This window comes from Ambystoma mexicanum, chromosome 2p (genome assembly GCF_040938575.1).
Source record: "Ambystoma mexicanum isolate Mex_15411 chromosome 2p, UKY_AmexF1_1, whole genome shotgun sequence".
Taxonomy (NCBI): domain Eukaryota; kingdom Metazoa; phylum Chordata; class Amphibia; order Caudata; family Ambystomatidae; genus Ambystoma; species Ambystoma mexicanum.
The window spans coordinates 912,822,311-912,846,026 of NC_090923.1; positions in this window are offsets into that span (position 1 = coordinate 912,822,311).

A 23,716-nucleotide genomic window follows, 5' to 3' on the forward strand; every position below is an offset into this window, starting at 1 on the left:
TAATCTGCCTGTAGAATCAAATAGCGGAGGCAATCAACTCAGAATAAATGTCAGCCAAATGGGATCTCTTGCAAATAGATTCACAGGATCTTTGCATGGAGTTGACTATACACCACTATTAACTGATTATATAAGTGCTAATAGTGATCAGAGGCAAAAGGGAAGCTGTCACAAACATCTGTTCAGCATTGTTATGCACGAGAAAAAGAAAGCATTGCGAAGAGATTTGATACTCATATAAAAAAATACCCCGAAGAATAAGGTGTTAGTGGCAGTTAGATCAAGAAGACCCATCTATAGGAAATGGGCTATTTCACAGAGAACCATTATTGAACAAGACCGTGCACAATTGATGCTGAATTTCTTAGTCACAAAGAACACTCGAGAAATTTGGCATATTCTAAATAAGGGTAATGTTAATAGCTCCGCCTCGCCTCAGAATACCATCTCAGGCGATATATGGGCCAGCCACTTTTCTAGAGTGTTTGCTAGCCCCTCTAGGGAACCAGAAACACAATCTAAATTAGGAGAAGGGTCTTGGGCAGTAGAAATGTCGCATAACGGCATAGTACAAGCGATTAAGATGCTTAAGAACTCACGTTCTGCTGGTCCTGACCTGATCAGGAATGTAATGCTCAAGAAGAACCCGACAGAATGGGCCCACTTTATTGAAAGGCTGTTTGCGAGCATTGCCCTGTCTAAACAACTCCCGGAGTAGTGGTTATCAGCAATTGTGGTCCCCATTCATAAGAAGGGCAGCTGGGGCAATCCTGACAATTATCGACCCATTGCCCTGCTAGATTCAATTGGTAAGATTTTTGGTTCTCATCTACGATTGAATCTGGTAAAATGGGCGCAGTCAGCCGGCATCTTAGATGTACGACAAAATGGCGTTAAAAAGAGCACGGGTGTCGATGTCAATCTTTTGATACTTACAATCTTAAAATTAGAAGCTCAGAAAGCTAGAATTAAAATTCATTTTGCATTTATTGATATGAAGCAGGCCTTCGATTGCATAAATCGAGGTCTGCTTTGGGCCAAATTAAGAAAGTGGAACTGCCCAGCAAACATTCTTGACCCAATAATGGCTCTTCATTTGAATACCTCTATTCGGGTATGACTTAACAAAAGTGGGGAATCGTCAGACTCTATATCAATGGTGAGGGGAATTAAGCAGGGGTGCCCCTAGGGTCTGACTGGGACAAGAAATAGGCCCGGTCGCCCAAAAGAAAGTGGCCCACCCTTTGCCTCAAAAAAGTGGCCCACCCCTCGCCTCACGACCATTGACCTCTGATGACAGCACCGGAAGTGATGTCATTTGACCCCACCCCAAAGTGACATCCCGGGAAGCGATGAAACACGACCTTTCACCCCTTGACAAAACAAGAAGTGTCATCAAATAGCATTGTTCCTAAGTACACTAAATTGCAGTGAATCCAAGCAGACGTCCAAGGCCAAATGATAATATGTTGTTGTATAGCACTTACGCTTAAGCTCTTTTTTTATAGAACAAATATGAATACAATATCACCCAACCTGTGTTGGTACTCATTTATCGACCTAAGAAGGATGAAAGGCTTTTTAAAAAAAAAAAGAAATGGAATTTTTTTTTTTTTAAGCTTGCCCAGGCATGGCCGGAAACCGGCCCCCGCTACCCAGGGACGATTTCGGCATGCCCACAGGCCGAAAGGCCGAGGGGCCAATCCGACCCTGGGTGTCCCCTTGTGTTATGACTTGATGGTCGTGAAGATTATGGGGCCTCTGCCAACAAGTTCCACTCAGAAAGATACAAATAACTTGCTGAGCAATCCTTGAGTCCACAGGTTTTTTGAGTGCCAAAGAACGCCAGGAACCAGGAACACCGGTGACCCCTCGACCGCTGTAAAGCAAGCAATGGGTCAGTACAATGGTAAACAATACACCGAATAGCGAGGTAATAAATGTCAAGGGGCTTACCAAGGTGGAGTCTGGGGACGGGAAGAGCACAGATGAAAATGGAGGTGTTCCGTGTGGCTGCAGAGTGTAGCAAGCAGCAGCGGGTAGGCGTAATACTGGAACATTGCTGTAGAATTTGGCACTGCAAAACCTGTATGGAGAGGGTACTCCAAAATGTTACAGAAAAGGAAATCCGAAAACAGTCCGTTAAGAGTTCCAAGGTCAAAAGCCAGCCAAGTTCGTCGAAACCAGGGGTAATCCAAAGGAATCCAAAACACAGTTCAAAAGGTCCTGAAACAGCAGAGCAAAAACAGTATCCGAGGGCTTGACAGAGGAATCCAAGAAGAACAGTCCGTAGTCCAGAATCAAGATGTGGAGACAGGAAGACGCCGAACAGTGCCTGATTGGGTCAGCTGTGAAGCACTGAATGAGCGTTCCCTCTCCAGTTTTGAAGGGGCCTAGGAGTGTCACATGACCCCATCAAGTGACTGATGATGTAGCACGTTTCCTTGTCACATGACCCAAGTTTACAAAACACTGCCGAGTCTTCCTGGGGGCGTGATGAAGCAAGGAAAAAGGCTGGCGTCTCCGTCGACTGTCTCCAAGACGCCAGGGCAGCTGCCAACGTTGCAATGGGTGATTATGACCATAGCGCTTTGGATGCCCTTGTGTGTTCTTGTTGTACAGCCGCTGCCGTGCTGCTTGAGGGAGTGAGGCCTTAGTGGTTGCACAGGTATTCATGTGCGTAAGGTGACCAGTGGATGGTGTAACATCTTGCCACTGAGTTGTTTAAACTATTTTTGGCAGATCTACCTGAATATCTTGACCAGGTGCATTGCTTTTCTCCCAAAATAAATCAAGTTCCAGTAAGTTGTATTGTTTACGCTGATGATCTGGTCTTGATGGACAGAACCCAAATTGGCCTCCAACGCCTACTTATTTGTTTACATGATTACTTGTCCAAGAATTAATTTATAATTAATACAGAAAAAACAAAAATTGTGTCCATTGGCGATGTCGTCAGTAAAAGAGACAAAGCTTTTAAGTTGGCGGTCAGCAGTCAGTTTTTGGCTTCTGTAGCATCCATAAGAAATTTGGGAGTCCAGTTCAATAACTCCAGCTGTGAACATCAGTGGGTGAAAGAATTGAAATTGAAGATAACAAGGCTTGCACTACAAGCTGCAAAGATAAATAAAAGTTACGGCAAATTTTCCTTATCACCGGTTTTGATGTTCTATATGCAAAAAGTAGTCCCCGTAATAACTTTTGGAGCTGAAGTTAGCTGGAATATCAACGAGCAAACTTGGAATATACTAGAAGGGCGCTTTTGGCGTCATGTGCTGAAACTTCCACAATCTGTTTCAATTACGACACTCTGGGCCTCATTACACGGAATGCGGTATGGGGGCAAAAACGGGAATGGGGAAGTGCCTTGTGAATGGGGAATTACCGCCCCTGCTCACCTTGGAGTAGGGCGGTAATTCCGCCATCCACCAAGGCGGACACGGTAAAATACCAGCGGCAACCATGGCGCTGATAGCGCCATGGTTACCGCATACCGTGTAATGAGGCCCTAAGACATGAATTATCATTAAACTCATTGTATAGCCATGTGGTTTGGAAATCAATTTCGCTAATGCGAAAGATGATTGTAGAAAGTCCGATGCCTGCTTATCAAATATTCATAAAAAACTGTGATGACAGAAGTACTAATCTACTAGATCAATGGTGGCTCAGATTGCAAGCATGGGTGGATGCAGCAGCTATTAGTAAATACAATCTTTTAACCCGCCCACAACATGCAAAAAAGACATTTGAGTCCCGGGCGTGGAGAGTTAATATAGAGAAATGCGAGAAACTGCACTCTACACACTGGTTAGGCAATGAACAAAAAAACCTAAATAACCTGTCGAATTATCTGCTGCATTGCCCCTCTCGCTATTATCGTGAGCAATTCCTGAGATTTCGCACAAACACCCTGAAATCCAAGGAAGTCCTGTGGCAAAGAAAGGACAAATTGGTATGGGATAATCTATGTCGTTTCTGCCATGTGTTAGTCGAATCGCTAAAACACCTAGGGCCTCATTACACGGATGGCAGTAAGGGATTACCAGCACTGGAAAGGGCACCGGTGCCGGTAATCCCTTACCGCTCTACTACGAGGTCCCTCAGTGGGTCCCGTCCTTAACGTGTGGTCAGACCACATGTTAAGGACGGGACCCGCTGAGGGACATCAGAGCAAATAACGGCACCGCTAATTGCAGTACCGTTATTTGCTCCTTCTCCATTCCCATTGAGCCCTATGGGGCTCATATGGGAATGGGGAAGGGCCATGGTGAATGGGGAATTACCGCCCCCGCCAAACTTGGAATGGGGCGGTAATTCCGCCATTCACCATGCCGGACTCTGGCGGCAACCATGGCGCTGCTAGCGCCATGGTTACCGCCATCCCTGTAATGAGGACCCTAGTCTCTGAGTGCAAGAAAACTCGCAATTTACGCTCCATACATCTTGGACAATTTGCTCCTATTGATGAAGACATGGCAGACTGGTGGCGAAAAATGTCCTCTGGTAATAATGTAAAACATGCCTGTGAAATCGTGAATTACCTAGATGCGTTGTAAAATCTGCCCCTTGAGTAGTGCACAGCAGGCGGATATTCAAATGTACTAACATATGATTGTGTCATTTCATTTGTCTTAATTGATTTATGTGAAATTTCTGCTCTAGAGATATGTGTTTTTTTTTAGGATTGATGAAATAATATCTAATGCATTAGAGGAAGTTGAAACAAAAGTTTTTACGTTAAGTTAAAACTGTAGTTTAAAAAAAAAAAAATAATAATAATAATAATAATAATAATAAATAATGCAGTCCTAGTGGAGTCTATCAAATCAAAATGGGCTATGCTAACAAAAACCAAATGCCTGCCCTATCTCTTGTACACAAAGCGTGAAAAGGAAAAATGTCTACAGAAGGAAAAATCAGTGTTCAAATGCTAATGTGGCTGAACCAGCTCTCCTCTCCATGTTGGACCTCACGCAGTAAGGCGATCCTTGTAGGCAGGATGACACACTCTGGCTCGGTTTTCAACACAATATATGTAGTCCAAAAAACTGTGGATCGAGTGCCACCTGGCCTTCCACGCTCGAGACTCTTTCTCTTTCTTCCAAAATAATGTCTTTTCCAAAACATTCCCAAAATATCCCCCTCTGCCAGTCTCAGGCCTTTCACTACACAGTTATTTTCGATCTCCCTCTTTTGGGCTCAGATCTCCTATGATAAAGTTCAACACAAGTTGCAAGTTGGGCTCCCTTCAATAAGCTTATTTCACTTCAGGTCTCTCTCTCTCTGGCTCAGACCATTAACAATAACTTTCAACGCAACCTACGGGTCTCCCTCTGTCAGGTTCGGATCCCTTTCGGATAAGACTTTCGAATGTGCATGGCTTTTTTGTCAGACCACTGCAGGATCACTTCGACACAAAGTTCACTGCAGGGTTCAAAATTGAGAGGAGCTGGGAGCTATTTAGCTCCTGCTTCTGGCACAGTGGAGCCTGGTTAACCTGAAACCAACAGCTACCAGGAGCTACCTTTGGCTCCTAGGGCCAACTGGTGCCTTCCAATCATGTAAATGTGACCTTAACCTTGAGTATTTGAGAATGTTAATAAAGACAAATTAGAACACATCTTATACACATTTAAACACAAAGGTTCATGGATAATGGACAAAATGTTAAAGGAGCATCTTTGGTAGCTCCTGTTTTCCTTGAAGTAGCTCCTGCCTACTGAGTGATACCGACACCAAGGTGCTGGTTTTAGCTCCTGCTCATTGAATCTCAATTTTCGAACTCTGTCTCTGTGTTACTTTCACTCTTCCCTACACTAGGAATTAATCTTCTTCCTTTTACTTTTACTGTTCATTCGCTTTCTTGCTTTAAACAAAGTACCTTTCACAGAGACTTTCGAGTGGGTTACTTCATTTCACCGGACCACTCCATTACTTAGTATTGCTGATTTCCCAGCTGTTCTTTACAATAAAGTTCATTCACAGGTCTGGCTTTCTTCGCGCCTCCTCCGCATGCATGCAGCATTCACTTGTGATATGCTGTTGCTACTTCATTCACTTTAACACACACCAATCTCTCAGGTCGCTTGCCAACTCACTGGCTGTGTGCGTTTCTTTCTTTTTTGGCATTTTCCGATTTTTGAGTCAAGGTTAGTACCTCAGGCTTGACGTCGCCTCCTCAAATCTGCTGTTCATCCGAGAGGGTCGCTGGCATCCATGAAACACAATGCAATCTTAACTTGTGGGATCTGCCCTTCTCCACGTGTCTTTCACGGCCTGTCAGAGCTAATGACCTCCAATAGGGAAGCCTTGGGGTTTTCGGCCTGCTGTTCTCGTCCCTTGGTCTGTTGCTCTGCTCCAGTAGGTGTGCCTTCATCCCGGAAGTTCTGCTTGTTCTCATGTTCCGCCTTACTCAGAGTGTGTCTTTGATTTCTGCCTTTTATTCGTGTGAGGAGAGCTAATTGATATCAGGTGTATGCACTTAGGATTAAGTGCCTGACTTTGCCTGACCCAATTGGCGGGACATGGCCAGTACGATGTATGCAAGTCAGTGTTGTCATTCTCAGCAATCCTCTTCCTCTGCTTAGTGTTTGTGCAAAAAGGGGTTGGGGGCGAATTGGGATCACAAAGCTTCCTAAAACATAGGATGGGTTCGATAAACAAAATAAGGGTGAATACTGCATCTCGCCACCGGCTATCTCACCCTCACTCTCCGAAGCCCCCTTACCCAGGTGATCCTCCCGCACTGGTCCACCGCCAGGGTCTGGATCCAAAGGTGATGGCTGTGCCTAGGCCACCTGAGAGAGAGATCACCGGGGACTAGCGGGTGAGACACCCTCTACTTTCTCACACATTGCACTCCGACTACCAATACCTTACAGCATTTACACATGACATTCCAGCACACAAGTCTCCCACAGGGGTACTGTGAATCCGCAAGTATTTTCAACATAGTGTTACATGCAGATTTAGGCAATATACACATGCTGAGCACCTGTCACGACCCTCGCCCAAAACCCCCTCTGGCAAACCCATTGGCCAGGTGGAGTCAGGACTCGGGCCTCTAGAGCCTGGCATCCTTTTCCAAAACCCTCTTGGGGCCACTCCTGGTACCTATGGCACCAGGCTCATACACCATGAGAAACATGTGCTTGGGAACTATTTATTGTGTTGTCAGCCAACATTGAGTCAGCCAACATGGAGGCATCCACATAGCTTGGTTGCCAGGAACCAAGCTATGTGGTCTAATGTTTTGGGGGTGGCAGCCTAGGGACTACTTTACCTGGACTATTTTGTTGGGGCTATTTAAACGACACCCGAGCAAGACAACACGCTTCGCGTTACTTTGCAGCTTGCAGTGTGACACTCACCGTGTCCAGCTATTCCCTCGAACCTCGGAGAAGCAGAACCTGCAAGGAGACAAAAGGAACATCATTAGCAGCAGCATCTTACCTGCAGTCTTCATCTTTAACCACTCACAGCTACTGAGAACAGCTTCCTCGAATCTGCACGCCTCCCGGACAGAACGACCTGAAAGAGGAAGACAGAGGCAACATTAAAGAAAGCAGTAGAGACATTTGTAAATTACGAACTGCTCAAAAGGCTTACCAGGCTGGTCGCCTCACGGCTGGAACCACTCCGGACATTCCACTCGCGCTGAAGAACACTGCGACCTACAAGGGAGGAAAACACAGGTTAGCAAAGGCAAGACTTTGCAGCGCTGTGCATAGCGCTTACTTACCGCATTATAGCGCTCTTGATGCGCCATCATTTACCAGCGGGGCTCAACCAAGCCAGTTCGCCGCACTGAAGCTCCGCATACCTAAGGGAGAAAAAAGAGACATTTTAAACAAAGAAAGGCATGCAGGATAGCAACAAAACTAAAGAACAACAATAAGACCTACCTGAACAATATCAAACGGGCCGGCGTCAGTGAAGTAACTGGACTGCACACGCCCATGAAAGACAACGCGCCCCTGCAAAGAAGGCAGGACGGAGAGCACGCCTAAGTCTACCACAAGGTGAGGAGAGGGCCCCAGAGGGGCAGAAATCATACGGGGGTGGAGGGAGGATACTTACCCCGGTCGGTACGTCTTGAACACAGTCCTCCTGTATTTTCAGGCAGAACCTTCCCCGCAGACCACATCTGGGCAAAGCTGAGAAGCATACCAGCGAGTAACCCGGCTGGGTGGCGTCCCTGTGGATACCAGGTGAGCGTAACAGTACCATCATCCAATATGTAGATGAACGGCTAGGGTGGAGCGTCAATTTAAAAAAAAATGTATTGCATTTATAGTGGCGTGCCAAACCCTCAGGCATCAGGGCGCTAGTTACAGTAATTGTGAAGTGACATTCTTCAAAGTGCAAGACCAAGTATAGAGATTACAACATATGTATGTGTGGATTTTAAAAAGCATAAACTGGCAAAGACACACCTCATGGTATGGGGGCTACATCATGCAAATAGATACTAGAGTGACAAAATAATGGTAAATGCACAATCCGGCAAAGCCACACCACATGGTACGGGGGCTATACCAGGCAAACAGATACATGAGTGACAAAGTAATTGTAAATGCACAGTCTGGCAAAGCTGCGCCACATGGTGAGGGAGGCTACATCAGGCCAACAGATACATGAGTGACAAAGTAATGGTAAATGCACAGTCTGGCAAAGCTTGGCCTCATGGTACGGGGGGCTACATCAGACAAACGGATACATGAGTGACAAAGTAAAGGTAAATGCACAGTCTGGCCAAGCCACGCCTCGTGGTACGTGGGGCTACATCAGGCAAACAAATACATGAGTGACAAAGTAAAGGTAAATGCACAATCTGTATGCCAAAACCCCATGGTCACATGGGCTAACTGAGTTACTTGGGCAAGCAGGAGTGGCAGCGCAAAGAGGTAGGGTAAGGTTATAGCAGGTACGTTGTAGGTATAGGGTTACACTAGAATGCAGGGAAAGAGAAGTCTCATTCTTCATGAGGGAAGCAACCAGCCGTTACGCAATTGGTGCACTCCTCAGTTCCCTTCTCGCCATCAATGGTGATTGCTATGGCATTTACACCAGCGCCAAGAGCATACGCAACGAACGGCTCCGGCTCTGCTATCGCGTCAGGCAGCATCTCACGTTGCCATGGAGACCCGACATGCAGCGGTGCGTCAAACCGTCACGAGCCAGATCTGCGGTGTACAAGACTCTGCATTTCCATGGTGCCACCGCTTCTGACTGAAGTAAGTCCTCAGCGTTCTGGTTTCCGTGACCTCTATTGTGCTGCTTCTGACCCTGTTTTTTTCTCTGACTCTCATTAAGTGATTTCTGGCTACTGAACTCTTATTCTGTCCCTCGGATTGCCTTGTGGACATCCCCTTGCTTTGTTTGCCTGATTGCTTCCTTGACTCGCTGTGTACCAGGTCTTGTTTATGGATTGGAGGTGAAGTTGGACCGTGCCTTTTTCTTTCGGAAGGTTTAGTGCATTGAACTTCAGACGCTATGCTGCCTATGGTGCACATCCTGATGTTGTTAGAGCGTCCTTGTTTGACCCAGGGGCTGACCCTTTAACCATACTAACACACTTTACCTTTTGCACCTAGGGCTCTTCCTTGCCACTTCTCCTCGCCGAGCCACACCATCATTTGAATTGGGATTAATACATCATCAATACCAGGTAGGCTTGTTACCACAAATTAGATATCTTATCCTGTGTCCTTTTTGTTTTTCCACAATATCGCTTTTTTGTATAGTTCACAGAATAGAATAGAGTTTGTTCACCACCAGACGACTCCCTATGAGACATTTCAGCCCATTGCCAAGTGCTTCTGGTTAGTGCTATTCTGGTTTACGTATATCTGGAATCCTGTTGGACATTACCATTAAAACTGTTTCCTTACCTTTACAGCCTGGCATTTATACATGGTGGTATTTTTTGCTCTTTCATTTGAATCACAGCCCCCCTGTATATGTCAGAATTGCGCTTCATAGGAAAAGTCACCCTCATAGAGGAGACCCCCTTTTAGGGGTTGTTCTGGAATGAAGACCCGACAGGTCGTGGGGATCCCTGTGAGGTACTGTCAGAATAAGAAGCTTCACCAGCATCCACAGCATCCACAGGTGCAGACAGGATCAGTAAAAGTGTCTTAGTCCGTGCCTTCATCACGGGGCCGGTGAGGGAGGATCAGTTGGGTGGAGGATCCTTGGGGATTTGGAGTGGGGTGCCTGCAGAGGCTATTGTAAGCCAGTTCCCCTCATTTCCCCACATGTGACATTTGACAGTAATGGGATAAGTAAGAGGCGACCAAGAGTAATGAACACTACACCATTTCACCACTTTAGTACTGGAACGAGGAAGAGGCAACTAAGAGTAATGAACACTACACCATTTTAACAGTTTAGTACTGGGTCGAGGAAGATGCCCGCAAAGTGCTGTGAGGGTCAGGCATGAGCCTGACGAAGGGAGGACGCTGCCCGCGTCCCCGTAAAGAAGCATTTAAATTGCTTTTGTGCAGAGGGAAACACCCAGCAGGCCAGCGGGGCTTGCAAAGGTGGACTTCCCGGCTTCAGAATCAGAGAAGAAGCAGAAGGAGCTGCTAGAAGGAGATGCAGAGACCCAGTGATTGTCGGGGAGGATGCTCGAACACAGGGGTGCTCCTAGCGGATCGCAAATAAGTAACGGTCCTCGAAAGTAAGCCAAACAAATGCATATTGAATACCAAACTGAATGGAAACGTAAAGTTATGCAAAACAAATGCATATTGAATACTGAGCTCAATGGACACTTAAAATACATCAAAAGAAATTCATATTGAATATCGAACTGAATGGAAATTTAAAAATAAGTGACATGACTGCATATCAAACACCGAATTGAATGAAACCTTGAAGCTAAGCATATTAAATGCTGAATGGAATAAAACTTTATGGACCAAGCAAATAACAGAGGACAGCCAAGGCGCCCATGTGAAAACGAATTATGGAAAAGGGCGCAAGTGTGTGCGAACAAATCCCGCCCAAAGTGAAATTATATGAGTGAATGCAATGCAGCAAGGTCAAAGACTGGTAAGAGGTGTGTGACACGTGATGGCAGAGCAAAGAGGCTGACAAGGAAAAGCCAGAGGAGTGTAAATCTGCACATAAAAGCCACTATGCCGATAAAAAGGATCTGAGTGAACGTGACTAAGTACACAAGTGCAAATACTGAAGAACCTGTGTGCGCTGGAGAGCCCAGGAATCCTGGTTGCATGCCCTGTGATGGGTGGACCAGGCTTTCTGACAACTGCTCCTAGACCAGTGAGCCCTGAATGCTGACAATCAAGGATATTGTGAAACAAACCAATAAAAAGCACTGTAAGTGAACAGGTGACGCAAGCCAGAAAAAGGGTCAGGTCGACCATAAAGTGGAAGTTTACTAAAATATTTTATTGGCTCAGAAGATGGGCCATTATCAAAAATATATATATATTTTTAAACAAAGTTCCTGTCATGACCCGACTGCCATCCCAGTATCCCAACGCCCTGCTAACAGTACCTGGAGATACAGTACCTGGAGATTGCCTTGGCATCTCTTACAACGCTGACACCAGAGGCACTACAATTCCCAGTGTCCTAGGAACGGGAGCAGTCACGTGATTCAAACATGACGTGATTTCCGTTGCTTGCATCGGAAGGCTATATGAGGGTGCAGACAACACTCCTCGAGTGCTTCTTAGCTGTGGTTCCGTCCAGTTAAGTTGTGCTACTGTTCTTTGTCTCTTACGATTCCTGGTACTCTGATTTTCGGACTGCTTTACGGACTCCCTTCTGCGCTCCTCCTCTGCTTTCTGATGCCCGGTTCCTCCCCTTGATGGTCTTCCCGGTTACTGAACTTGGCATCGTCCCTGACACTGTCTCCGTGAATACCCTTGTGTGAACTGCTGTTTCGTTCTCTCTCCTGGTCTGTTCCGCGTTCTGACACCGTGATTGGTGTGCCTGAATACTCACTTAGCCATCACCATGAGCAGTCTCTCCCTGCTCCCTCTGTCTCTGGCACACGCAGCTGAATCGCCCTCACCCCCTGGACCCTTGGCTGCGTACTCTATTTCTGTGTTCTTTAGTTTCTCTTCCACTTACTGGTGCCACTTGGACGCTTTGCAGCTGGATATTCACGTGCACCATTCTTCCCTTTTACTGGTGACAACCGGACGCTCTGCTGATCAACTCTGTTGTCACCCTCCATATTCCACAGGTGGATTAATGTGGTTGGACGCACTGCTGCCCACAGTGGATTGTTTTGGACACTTTTTTAGTTGCGCCCTCGTGCCATTCGGGTTAGGTTTGTTGGGACTACTCCTTTACTGAATAAACAACACTTTGGACCTGCCTACTCCCTCAGACCACAACACCCTCACAATCAAGTAGGTTCTCCGCTTTGTCACCTTGCACTGCAGGTAAGAGTTGGGTTGCATAGGGGATTGTGGTTGTCTTCCGTTGTTTGGTACTCTGGTTTTGACCTTGTGACCTTGCCTTTTTCCCTTAGCTCTGTTGCTACTCCTGACTTTTCACCCAAGCCCCTGGCCTGTCAGGTGTATTACCTGTCCTGCAGGCCGCACTCTTGCGGGGAAGTTTTTTTCTGTCTTCGGTCCACAAGCTACAATTGAACTAACTAAGGGTAGAGAAACTGAGCAGGCTCACTTCTTTATCGCTCCAGTGGTTCACAACAGTTCCTATATAAAATTTTGAGCAAATGAGGCTCAAACTCAAAGTTTTCAAGCACTAGGAGGCATTCATTTGGTGAAATGGATGAGCCTCCGGTGCTTGTGTTAAGCTCTGCCCTCACAGAAAATATGAAGCAAAAGCCACCTACTGGTAGCTTTTGTTTATTACAGCCGGCTTTTGCTTCATTATTGCGGGAGAGCAGAGAATGCAGTCAGGATCCTGTCTACTGCTGCTAAGTGCTTTTTTTTTCTTTTAATTTAAAAAGAAAACCACAGCAATTATAAATACAACAACGTTGTATTTATAAATGCTGGTACTTTCGCTTTGAGTCTCCCGGGCTCCCCCTGCTTGGGGAAGCCCGGGAGACTCAAAGCGAAAGCCACTACAATTCTAAATACAACAACATTGTATTTATAATTGCTGTGGTATTTATGATTTCCGTGGTTTTCTTTTTAAGTTTCCCAGGCTCCTATGGCTCAGGGGAGCTTGGGAAACTTAAAAAGAAAACCACTGCAATTATAAATACAACCGTGTTTATATTTATGATTGCGGTGGCTTTCACTTTGAGTCTCTTGGGCTCCCCATCCCAGAGGAGCCCGGGAGACAGCGCCTTTTCTTTTAGGCAAGTACAGGCAATTGTTAATACTTTGCCGGCATCCGGCAGAGCATTTATAATTGCTGTGACTTTCTTTTCTAGTTTCCCCGAGTACGGGAAACTAGAAAAGAAAGTTGCACCAATTATGAAAACTTTGTCGGCAGCCGGCAACATATGTATAATTGGTCTGCCTTTCATTTTACATTTTCTGTGCTTTCCTGGGCATGGGGAGCACAGAAAACATAAAAGGAAAGTGAAGGCAGCCTCCTCTCCATGTTAAGCTCTGCCCTCTGGCTGCAGTAAGCAAAAGCTCCCAGCAGGGGGCTTTTGCTGCTTGAATAATTGCAGCCAGAGCAGAGCTTAACATTAACAGAGAAGGCTGCTTAATATCACAAAATGGATGCCCCCATGTAAACACTTTGAGCCTCAATTGCTAAAAATTTTACATAGGAGCTTTGTGTAAAAATATGTTTTATATATATTTGTGATCATTGCCCATCTTTTGGAACAATAACATTTTTAAGTGAACTTCCCCTTTAAGTTGTGTTAAACTGTTTGGAAAGACTAAAACAAGTATAAATGGCAAAGTTAAAGTCTTGGGGAAGGGAACCCTGAGACTTGAGGAACTGCACGTGTTGTCTTGAGAACAGAGCCTCTTTGGTTTTGAACTGTGTTGCTTGGAACTTGGAGAAGGAAACCCAGAGGATTGTTTGGAACTGTATTGCTGTGCGCCTGAGAAAGGTAATCTTGAGACTTTTGTGGAACCTTCTTGAGGGGAGCTGAAAGAGAGCTGCAAGTTGGAAGAAGCTCAGAACTTTCAGCTGAACACTATTTCTTTTATTGACATCCCTACACATTGTTTAGCTTTAGCTTTGAGGAAAAGTATAGGTTTTGGACACAGACTTTTAAGTTGAACTCTTTGACTCAGACAGTCCTTAGTTTCGTTCAGGTAGGGAAATTAGCTATTTAAAGAAATAACAGCCCTTTTAGGGATCAAACACAAATTGGGCTCCATACATCACCCTCAAGCCAACAGCAATGTTGAGCGGATCAATGGCCTCTTAAAGGTTAAACTGTCTAAACTTTGTGTCACCATTAAAAAGAATTGGGTCCACTGTTTGCCCTTGATCCTATTCATTATGCGAACACAGCCCTACAAGGACTGTCACCTCTCCTCTCCCAAAATAGAGGCACAGCGGAACATGCGCACAGCACTGCAAAGCGCTTCCAATGCTCACAAGGTTGCGTGCATTCTGGGTGTTCAATATAACATGTATTTGTCTGACCTGAAGAAGCCATTCAAGAATATCTCTCGATAGATAGTGCCAAGAAGAACAGAAGAAGAAAACAGCACTGCAGCAGAAACTGTGAGCTTGCCACCCCTTCAGTTGACACCAGGAGATTCAGAGTATGTTCGCAATTTTGTCTGCAGGTGGAGTGAACCAAGGTACAACGGCCCATTCACAGTTGTCTATGCCACTCCATTTTCAGTCAAACCTAAGGAATTGCAGTATTTGGTACACCTCTTGGATGTCCAGAGGTCGGGCAGTCCCCAATAAAGCACCTCGTACATCTGAATCTGCATGGCCAACTTAAGTGACTTCAATACTGTTTGGTTACTGTGCACCAGAAGACTGCTCTTTCTTGATTGATTGCCTTTTTCATTTTCTTGCTCACTTTCTCTGATTTAAGAGCTTCCTTCCTTCCACCCATACTAGCACTGCTACCCTGAATACAGCACTGCTACCTCATCTCTTCCAGTGATGATAGCGATACAATTAAGGCCATGTGGATTTCTCCTGCTATAATGGGCTTCATTCTGACTCTTCCTGAAAAACGGCGCCAATACTGGACACCTGTGTACCATTGACCCATACCCTTTCGCCTGCTTGGGTGTATTTCTCTGGAGTACACGTGAAGTAGATACACCCCCCCATCTCCTGCTAAAATCGACCCAGTGCTCCACATAATTCTGTGGGTCTGATGGGGGTGTGGTCAGAGTCCCTGGGGATCTATGGGCCTGTCAAATATCACCATGTAAGGTTTCTTCAGGTCATCTGTTTGAGCATGCCCATCTTTTGTACTAGGAGGTGCCATACTTGCCCCTATTGAGACCGTCATCACAACACTGTTCGGGAGTGCCTTCACGGAGTACAGGATTATCATTTGGCACATGCAGAACATCACCAGCAGGCGTACCTCAATAGGGACCAATACCTTCACCACCCCTCGAGCCATGTTGGTGCCCACGAGAACATTGTGTCAAACCAATCTTCGGCTTCCACGCCTACTTCACTTTCCATGCCTGTCTTTAGCTTGTGATCGGCCCCTATGATGCGCGACAGGGAACAGTTTTCTGCATCGTTTGTGGGGATGTATGTCCAACATGAAAGTTCGAACTTCTTGCACACGCCCCCTTCTATGGCCGTTAGCAAGTCCAGAACATGCCGGTTCTGAAGGGGCATCAACTGGATTGCATACATTTTGCTCTTGATCGCGTTCAATCCTTGTTCTATGTCATTCACCAACTGGATCATTTCCCACCTCAGTATCTGGAGCCATTTTGCGTTGGCTACGGCCTGGACCCCTGGTAGCATAAGGGGTAGCATAACGGAAGCGAAGAAGACCTCTTTCTTGGTGTACAGGTGCTACTTGTCTAGAATTTCTTTCAATTTCTTTCAACAACTTGGAGGAAACTTGGGACATATTATTTGACTGCCTCTTCTGTCTTCTTAGTGAGCGCTTCTTTATTTTTACTGACAGGCGCTGGGGTGGGGTTTGCTTCGACTGTGCTGTGACATACTTTTTGTGCTATAGTAAGGTGTGCTTCAGGAACTACGAGAACGGCTGAATGCAATGTTCCTAGCAAACATGTCCCTCTCCATGATGGTGGGAGATGCATGTATGCCTTGTGGCCACACACCTAATATATGTCCACTAGAGCTGCTGTGCCCTTGCTTAGATTAGGAATAACAAGTGTTCTGTTGTACTTGCTTTTGGTTCCAACTGGAACAGTTCTGTGTCTTCGAAAACGAAATTTGTACTCTTCCGCTGCCTGCGTGTCTAGGATCATGAGTAGCGCTTCTTTAGTCTGAAGGGCAAATTTGACCTCGAAAGTATCCACTGAGCTCATGTCACCGACCAGGTGCACATCAGTCAAAATCACACAATAATGGAGGAGAGAAATCGGCACTCTTCCCCGAACCACAGAACCCAAATGAATTTGACCCTCCCACCGTGGTTGGCACAGGTGCCTGACTTAGTACACAGGATACCACGTGGCAGCCAATGGGGGAAGAGGAGCTAGAGAGAGGCTGTGGATGGGGAGGGGAAGTTAGGTACACTGGAAAAAGGGTTAGGGAACTCCTACATTTGATAGGGAGGGGGGAAACACCAGGAAAAAACCCTCCCTATCTGATACCTGCCTACTGTCACCTACTTGAACAGAACTAGACTGTACATCAACACACCTTAATACATGTGAACATGAAGCATAAACAGCACAGTGTAGCATAACAAACACATGTCATAGCAAGCAGAATGAACACAGGAAAATGGGGAATCTCCCATATATGAAACACAATACACTTGGCCTATTGGGCAAGCTTTAAGCAACATATAGACACATAGCCTTCTATTTTCTGGAGTCACATTCATGGAAAGGAAGGCACAAGCTGATTCACATAACAACTAAACCATGTAGTCCTATCAACAGGAGTTAGCAGCACTCATTATAGCAATACTGCCGGCCACGAGTTAGCAGCACTCGTTATAGCATACTGCCGACATACCAGTTCTGTGGTTTTCTTCACAGCGTATGTCCCGTAGGACACAGACTTTTGCTGTTGTATTATTGCTGACATACTACTCCCTACAGGGTACAAATGGAATGACCGTAGGCCCTCCCCGCAATGTAGAGATCACTTATCTGAACTCCGAGAGCCCCGCAGGACTTCTCGGAGTGAAAGTAGCACGCCGATATCAGCAGCCAGCCGCTCGCCTAATCCTGGGAACTCGAGCATCTGCAAGTCCAAAAGTCAGCTTGTCCCTAATTCCGACAGCGCTTCGTCATCCATCAGTTCCTGCCGCGCTCTGCCATACGGCTCCAAGCACCAACCGCACCCACACACAATAAGCCACACCTGTTCCCGGGTCGTGTCTCATTTATGCTGCCCGCTGCCCGCATTCACTGCAGCTGACAATGCGCACATGATCACGTGCCCGTGTCTGGACTACAGACTCCCGCAGGCTGCTGGGAACTGTAGTCTTCATCCCATCTTTGTTTCAGGAGACAAAACCTGTTACTCACCTGCGCCTCCAGCCCTTATTCCTCACATTACCTCCTCTCCCAGGCAGTGGCGGCTGGTGAGTTTTAAAGCTGGTGGGGCGTAAAGTTCCCACGTGTAATTTGGGAGCGAGCGTGCACAGCGCACAAGCCCACTCCACTCAAGGGGATTGTAGGGGGTTCTCTCCCCGGAATTTGTTTTGAAAAATGGCCTCCAAAATGTGCTATTTACTGTCCAAAACCCACCGTAATATGACATAAAAAGCAATAAGTTTTACATACTAATGGTTGTACATTATTCTTACGTGTGCAGGTGTGATGGTGTATTTTACAGCAGCTTGTATTGAGAATAGCTGGTACTATGATGTATGCATACAAAATTCATTATTATATAGTCAGTAATGAGTACAAGTACAGCAATGAACAGATGACAGTAAATTAAAGGAAGTGTAACTCTGCCACTTTAAGAAGGGGGTCCAGGATATAAATGACGTTGTTAGGACTGGAGCCTGGAGGCCTTGTATAAATGCATCATAATGCAAATTTTGTAATCGCAGGCTGATCATTAATAAACATAAAATAAGGTGCAAGTACCGCAACGGCTCTACCCGATTGCTTTTCGGAAGCAACACTCCATTTAAGTCATTAACTCTCATAAGATTGCTTTGAAAAAACACTGGCTGGCACATTGAGTGCAAGGTTTGATGATAAGGCTTGTTTAATTTGAGCTAAAAGAGTTCCCACGAGGAGGTGTTTTGGGCAGGTAGGGGCTGGAAATGGGTGGTCAAATAATGAAACACCTACACGCTTTGTTCCCTCCTCATATGCCATTTCTCTCTATCTGTCCTCTAATGCAATAGTTTTGGCTTACATGTGCCACCTAATAGCCCAAACTAAAAAGAGCAGACGCTCAATTGGTTACTCAGGGCAGTGTCATACATACCTGGGGATGGTTACCTATTGTTTACTAAAAAGACTACTTAGCTATAACACTCTTGAGGCTAGTTTGGGGGCTCTAGGCTCTATATAAAAACGTGACCTTTATATGTTGGGCCTGATTTACAAAAGCGTTTTATAATGGTGCAATTCCATTAAAAACGCTTTGTAAATCAGGCCATTGGAGTCTGTGGAACATGGCGCAACGCCAGGGACCTCAGAAAGACTGCTAAAATCAAGAAATATTGTACAATAAAAGTATGAATGCATAACAGCAGAATATTATAGAAAGTTTTCATCGTTGCAAGTTAAATTAGCTCCACTGCTAAAATTGACCTTTTGCAGAAAACATATTCTTTTAATGTGCTTTTGCACAAGGGAACCGTATGCCTTAATCCTAACCCTCTCAGCCTTGTGCAAAAATGCATCGAAATGTTATTATTAATGCAGGACTATTGCAGTTTCTGTACTACGACCCAATGTTTTCACCCATGTCGCGTGAGTACAAGGCACATAGAGTGATCAATGGACGTGTTGCAAATCAGAGGGGGAAAAGGTTTTGTAATCTCGCAACCTAGCGAGTGCTCAAAAGGCTAGAACGAGCCCACTCCTGTAAAAGCTGGCAGCTTTCTGTATGCCTTCTCATGGCGCAGTGTGATCAACACTGCAATTGCCAAAGCAATGATGCAGCCAGAGAGCTGTCAGTCAGAGCAGAGGGGAGAGGCAGGAGTTCTCGAGATCAAAGGCGGGAGATTCTTATCTGCGGCCTATGTGTTCAGATAAACACCATTACGTTTGACAGCTCTGTGAGAGCTGCCGCAGTTCACAAGCCTGTTAGGCCTGCCGTACACACCGCTCATGTGTACGCTGGAATAAAGACGCGGAGCCTGGGGTCCTGTCAACCTTCTTTACTCCTTCTCTCACACTTTCTGCCTTCTCACCCTCTGCCCCTCCCCTTCCGCCTTTCTCCCGCTCCCCTCGCCTTGGTCCTCTTAAAGGGGCCATGTCCCTTTTCCCTATACAACACCTCCCCCGTGCTTAACATGAAAGCCCAATTACATCTGTTCGATGAGTATCATTGGCTTCTTTATTGTCCGAGGGGGTCTCCCTGGTGATTCGCGGCTCTCGCCAGTTGATTCCACTGGGGGCTCTGTTTCTTCTTCTTCACTCTGGTCCTCGGTAGGTGTTCCTTGTGTCTCGGGTTCCTCTAGATACAGTTTCTTGAAGAATGAGGAATTGCGGGTAACGTCTCCTAGGTCTCCAGTTGCTGTGACCATGGGTCCCTTGATGGCCGTGATTATGCGCGGTTCGGGACTGTACCGGGTGTCTGTTTTCTTGCGCTGCTTTTGTCGCACGAGGACAGTTTGTCCGATCTCTAGCTGTTGTTCTTTCGCTCTCCTTCTTGTGTCGGCCCATTGCTTTGCTTTCCTCTTCTTTTCGCCGTCTCGTTCTCTGATGGCTAGGTCTTCTTCAGGTGTATAATCTTCCCATCGGGGAATGCGCGTTCTGGGTTGGTATCTCACCATGAGTTCGGCTGGTGGTTTTCCTGTCGCGTCATGTTGGGTATTCCGATAGCCCCGGAGCATGCTGCAGATGGCCTTCGGATGTGGCGTCTGCTCTGCCACTGCGTTTTGTCTTGTCAGTTTGATGGTAGCCATAAATCGTTCCACCATCCCGTTGGCTTGGGGCCACAGCGGGGTGATCTTTTGGTGGTGGAATCCTAGGTGGCTTGCAAAGTTTGCGAATTCCCTTCCTTGGAATGGAGATCCGTTGTCGGTTTTGACAACGTTGGGGATGCCCCATTCGCTGAACAGTTCATCCACTATGGGTGCGGTTTCCTCGAATGATGTTGACATTGTTTGTTTGACAAAGGGGAATCTTGAATACTCATCTATTATTACTAGTAGATAGCCCCCTTCTTCTAGGGGTCCGTAGAAGTCCATTGCGACTCTTTGCCACAGTCTTGTCGGGAGCGTTGTTAGTTGCAGAGGGTTTGGGTTCGGTCCTTGCGCTGCTAGTTGGCAGGGTCTGCAGTGCTTAAGCATGTCTTCTACTATCACATCCATGTATGGGAACCAAACGTAGTTCCTGAGGAATCGTTTGGTGTTCTCTATGCCTCTGTGGCCTTCGTGAGCTAGGGTTGCTAGGGTCTTTCTCAGGTCTCTGGGGGCTACTAGTCTCTTCCCCCGTAACAGGAGTCCTTGGTCGGTTGCTATGAGTTCTTCGTGTATCTTGGACAGCCGGTCGAGTTCTTTCTGGTCTACCTCCTCCATTTCCGTTTTTCTTGTGCGATGCTCTCTCCATTTGTTCGAGCGGGTGAGGGAGATCGCGGCTCTGATTGTCGGGTCCGCTTTGCTTCTTTCCTCGAATGTTGTTAAGCAGATGGTGGGTGGGGTGGCATTTGCTGACAGGTATGAGATGTATTCAGTGGCTTCGTGTTCTAGTGTGTCCTTTTTGTCCCTTAGGGGATGCCTGGATAGGTAGTCCGCTGGATTGGCACCTCCCCCTGGTTTGTGGATAATGGAGTAATCGTACTCTTGTAGTCTTATCCCCCACCGTTCAATGCGGGGCGGCATTTTCGTCCTAGGGTTTCCAAAGATTGACAGCAGGGCTTGGTGATCCGTGACCAGAGTGAAGTTTCGACCGATGATGAAATGGTGGTACTTTTCGCATGCCCATACAGCGGCTAGGCTTTCTCTCTCCGCTTGAGTGTAAGCTTTTTCAGTGTGTGACAGGGTACGGCTGGCATATGCGACTATTGCGTGATGAGTACTGTCCGAGGGGTCGGTCTGTGCTAGGATGGCTCCTAGTCCCACCGGGCTCGCATCGACCGTAATAATGGTATGCCAGTCTGGACGAAAATATGCCAGTTGACGGTTGTTGGAGAGGCCTTCCTTAATCGCCATGAACGCTTCCTGGCAAGGTGCGTCCCAGGTGAATGGTGTATTTTTCTTCAGGAGGTTGCGGAGCGGGTCAGTTGTTGAAGCATAGTTTGGGAGGTAGCGCGCGCAGTATCCTGCCATTCCCAACAGGGAGCGTAGTTCAGCAGCGGTCGTAGGTGCTTGGAGTTCGGTTATTGCTTTTATTTTGTCCGGGTCAGCTGTTATGCCCTTGTTCGAGAAAATGTGTCAGAAGAATCTTAAGCTTGTCTTGTTAATGTCGCACTTGGGCTTGTTGAGGGTCAGTCCCGCGTCTTGTAGGATGGAGCAGACGGTTCTTAGGGCTTTGTCGTGCTGGTCCTGATCTCTCCCAAATATGAAGATGTCGTCACTATAGTTTAGTGCATTCATCTCCGATGCTATGAGCCGTCTGATGGTCTCCTGAAAGATCTCTGCGGCAGACGATATGCCAAAATTTAACCTTTTGTATCGGAATAGCCCATCGTGCGTTGCAAATGTAGTGATGGGCCGTGACTCTGGATCCAGGAGAAGTTGATGATATCCTTGGTTGAGGTCCAGCTTCGAGAAGAATCTGGCTTGGTTTAGCCTGATCAGCATGTCTTCTAAGCTCGGGCCCGGGTGCCTTTCCCTTTGGATAGTGGTGTTTGGGATGCGCATGTCAACGCATATGCGGAGACGGCCGTTATCTTTGGGGAGGATGACTATTGGTGATACCCACGGTGTTGGACCATCTGCTTTCTCTATGATATCATTGGAGAGAAGAAGTTGTATTTCTTTTGATACTTGTTCTTGAAGGTGGAAACCCACTTTACGCGGGTGTTGTGGGACCGGTCTGATGTTGTTGTCAATGTGCAGCTTGATGCACAAGTCTTTTAACATGCCCACCCCTTCAAATAGCCTGGGGAATTGGCGTTGGAGGTCTTCTTTCGATAGGGGCTTGTCTGTTATTGATCTGATGAGTCCGTGAGGCAGTGGTAGCCCTTCTATTTCTTCTGACGGGTCGTAGTGTAGGTCAATTAGGGCAAGGGCCTTAGCTGTTCGGTAGCTGAGGAGGCAGCGGCCGACGGATGGGCTCCTTACGACGTGTATCGTGGCTGGTATTGTGATGTTTCTGTGCCGTAGGTTGCATTGGAACTTTCCTTTAGAAGACATGGGTTGTGTCACTCCCCATTGAAAAATGTGTGTTCTGGATTCTTGTAGGGGGTATGATGACGCTATGTTGCGGTAGATGTCTTCATTCATGACATTTACTGTTGCTCCCGTGTCAATGATGAATCTGTTTCTGATGTTGCCCAGTTGGACCGTTACTCTGGGGGCCGACGTGTCTTCATCTTCAACACTGAGGAGACATACATACTCTCTGTCGTAGCCATCTTGCAGGTATTGAGTGTGGTCATTCTCTCCTGGGTGATGTTGGGGGGGGAGTTGAAGTATGGGTCTCTGTCTTGCTCACATAAACTTGTGGTCTCTCCCTTGTGGGTCACTTCATACTCCACGTTTTGCATGATGTTACTCCTGTGTGTGTCATATAGTTCATGAACTTTTTTGTCTGGCTCGATCTGGAGACCTTCGAGGGCTCTTATAGTGTTTGGTCGTTGATAACCACTCGCGGAGGTTGGCGTGTTTCTGTCCGTCTGGCGCGGTTGGTCTGTGTGGGTTTCCATCGTGCGAGTGATGGGTCTCGGGCGTGATGATCCTCCTTCTGGTAGTAGTTCTTTACACATCACTTGGAAGTGATTTTCCATGCCGCATCTCATGCAGCGTTGGCCGATGGCCGGACAGGGACCTCTGTGTGGGTATTCGAAACCACAGCGATAACATTGGCGGTCACTTTGTGTCCGTTGTGACGGGTACCTCGTGTTCATCCTTGTTTGTTGTGCTGTGTTTCGGGCATAGGGATGTACTGCTGCTATTACCTCACCCTTCTTGGGGTTCTCGATGGCCGCTGCTTGGATGTCCACTCTCTTGTAAACTCTGGCTAGGTCTAATACCTCCTTTAGGGATAAGGGCTTCTTTAGGAGGTGTTTCCGGAACATCGACGATACACAGCCTTCTATTATATGTAGCCGGATGGCTTTCTCATCATTAAAGTTGGCGAAGTCACACTTCGATATTTTCCTCTGGAGGCGAATGACAAATTCCCCCATTGACTCGTGGGGTAGTTGACTGCATTGATTGAACGTGTATCTCTCGTAGTCGCGATTGGGTGAGACGACAATTTTGTCATTGATGGCTTGTCGTAATTTTGCATATGTGGAACGGTCCTGTAGCGGGATCGTGCGTATGATGTTCTTAATTTCTCTG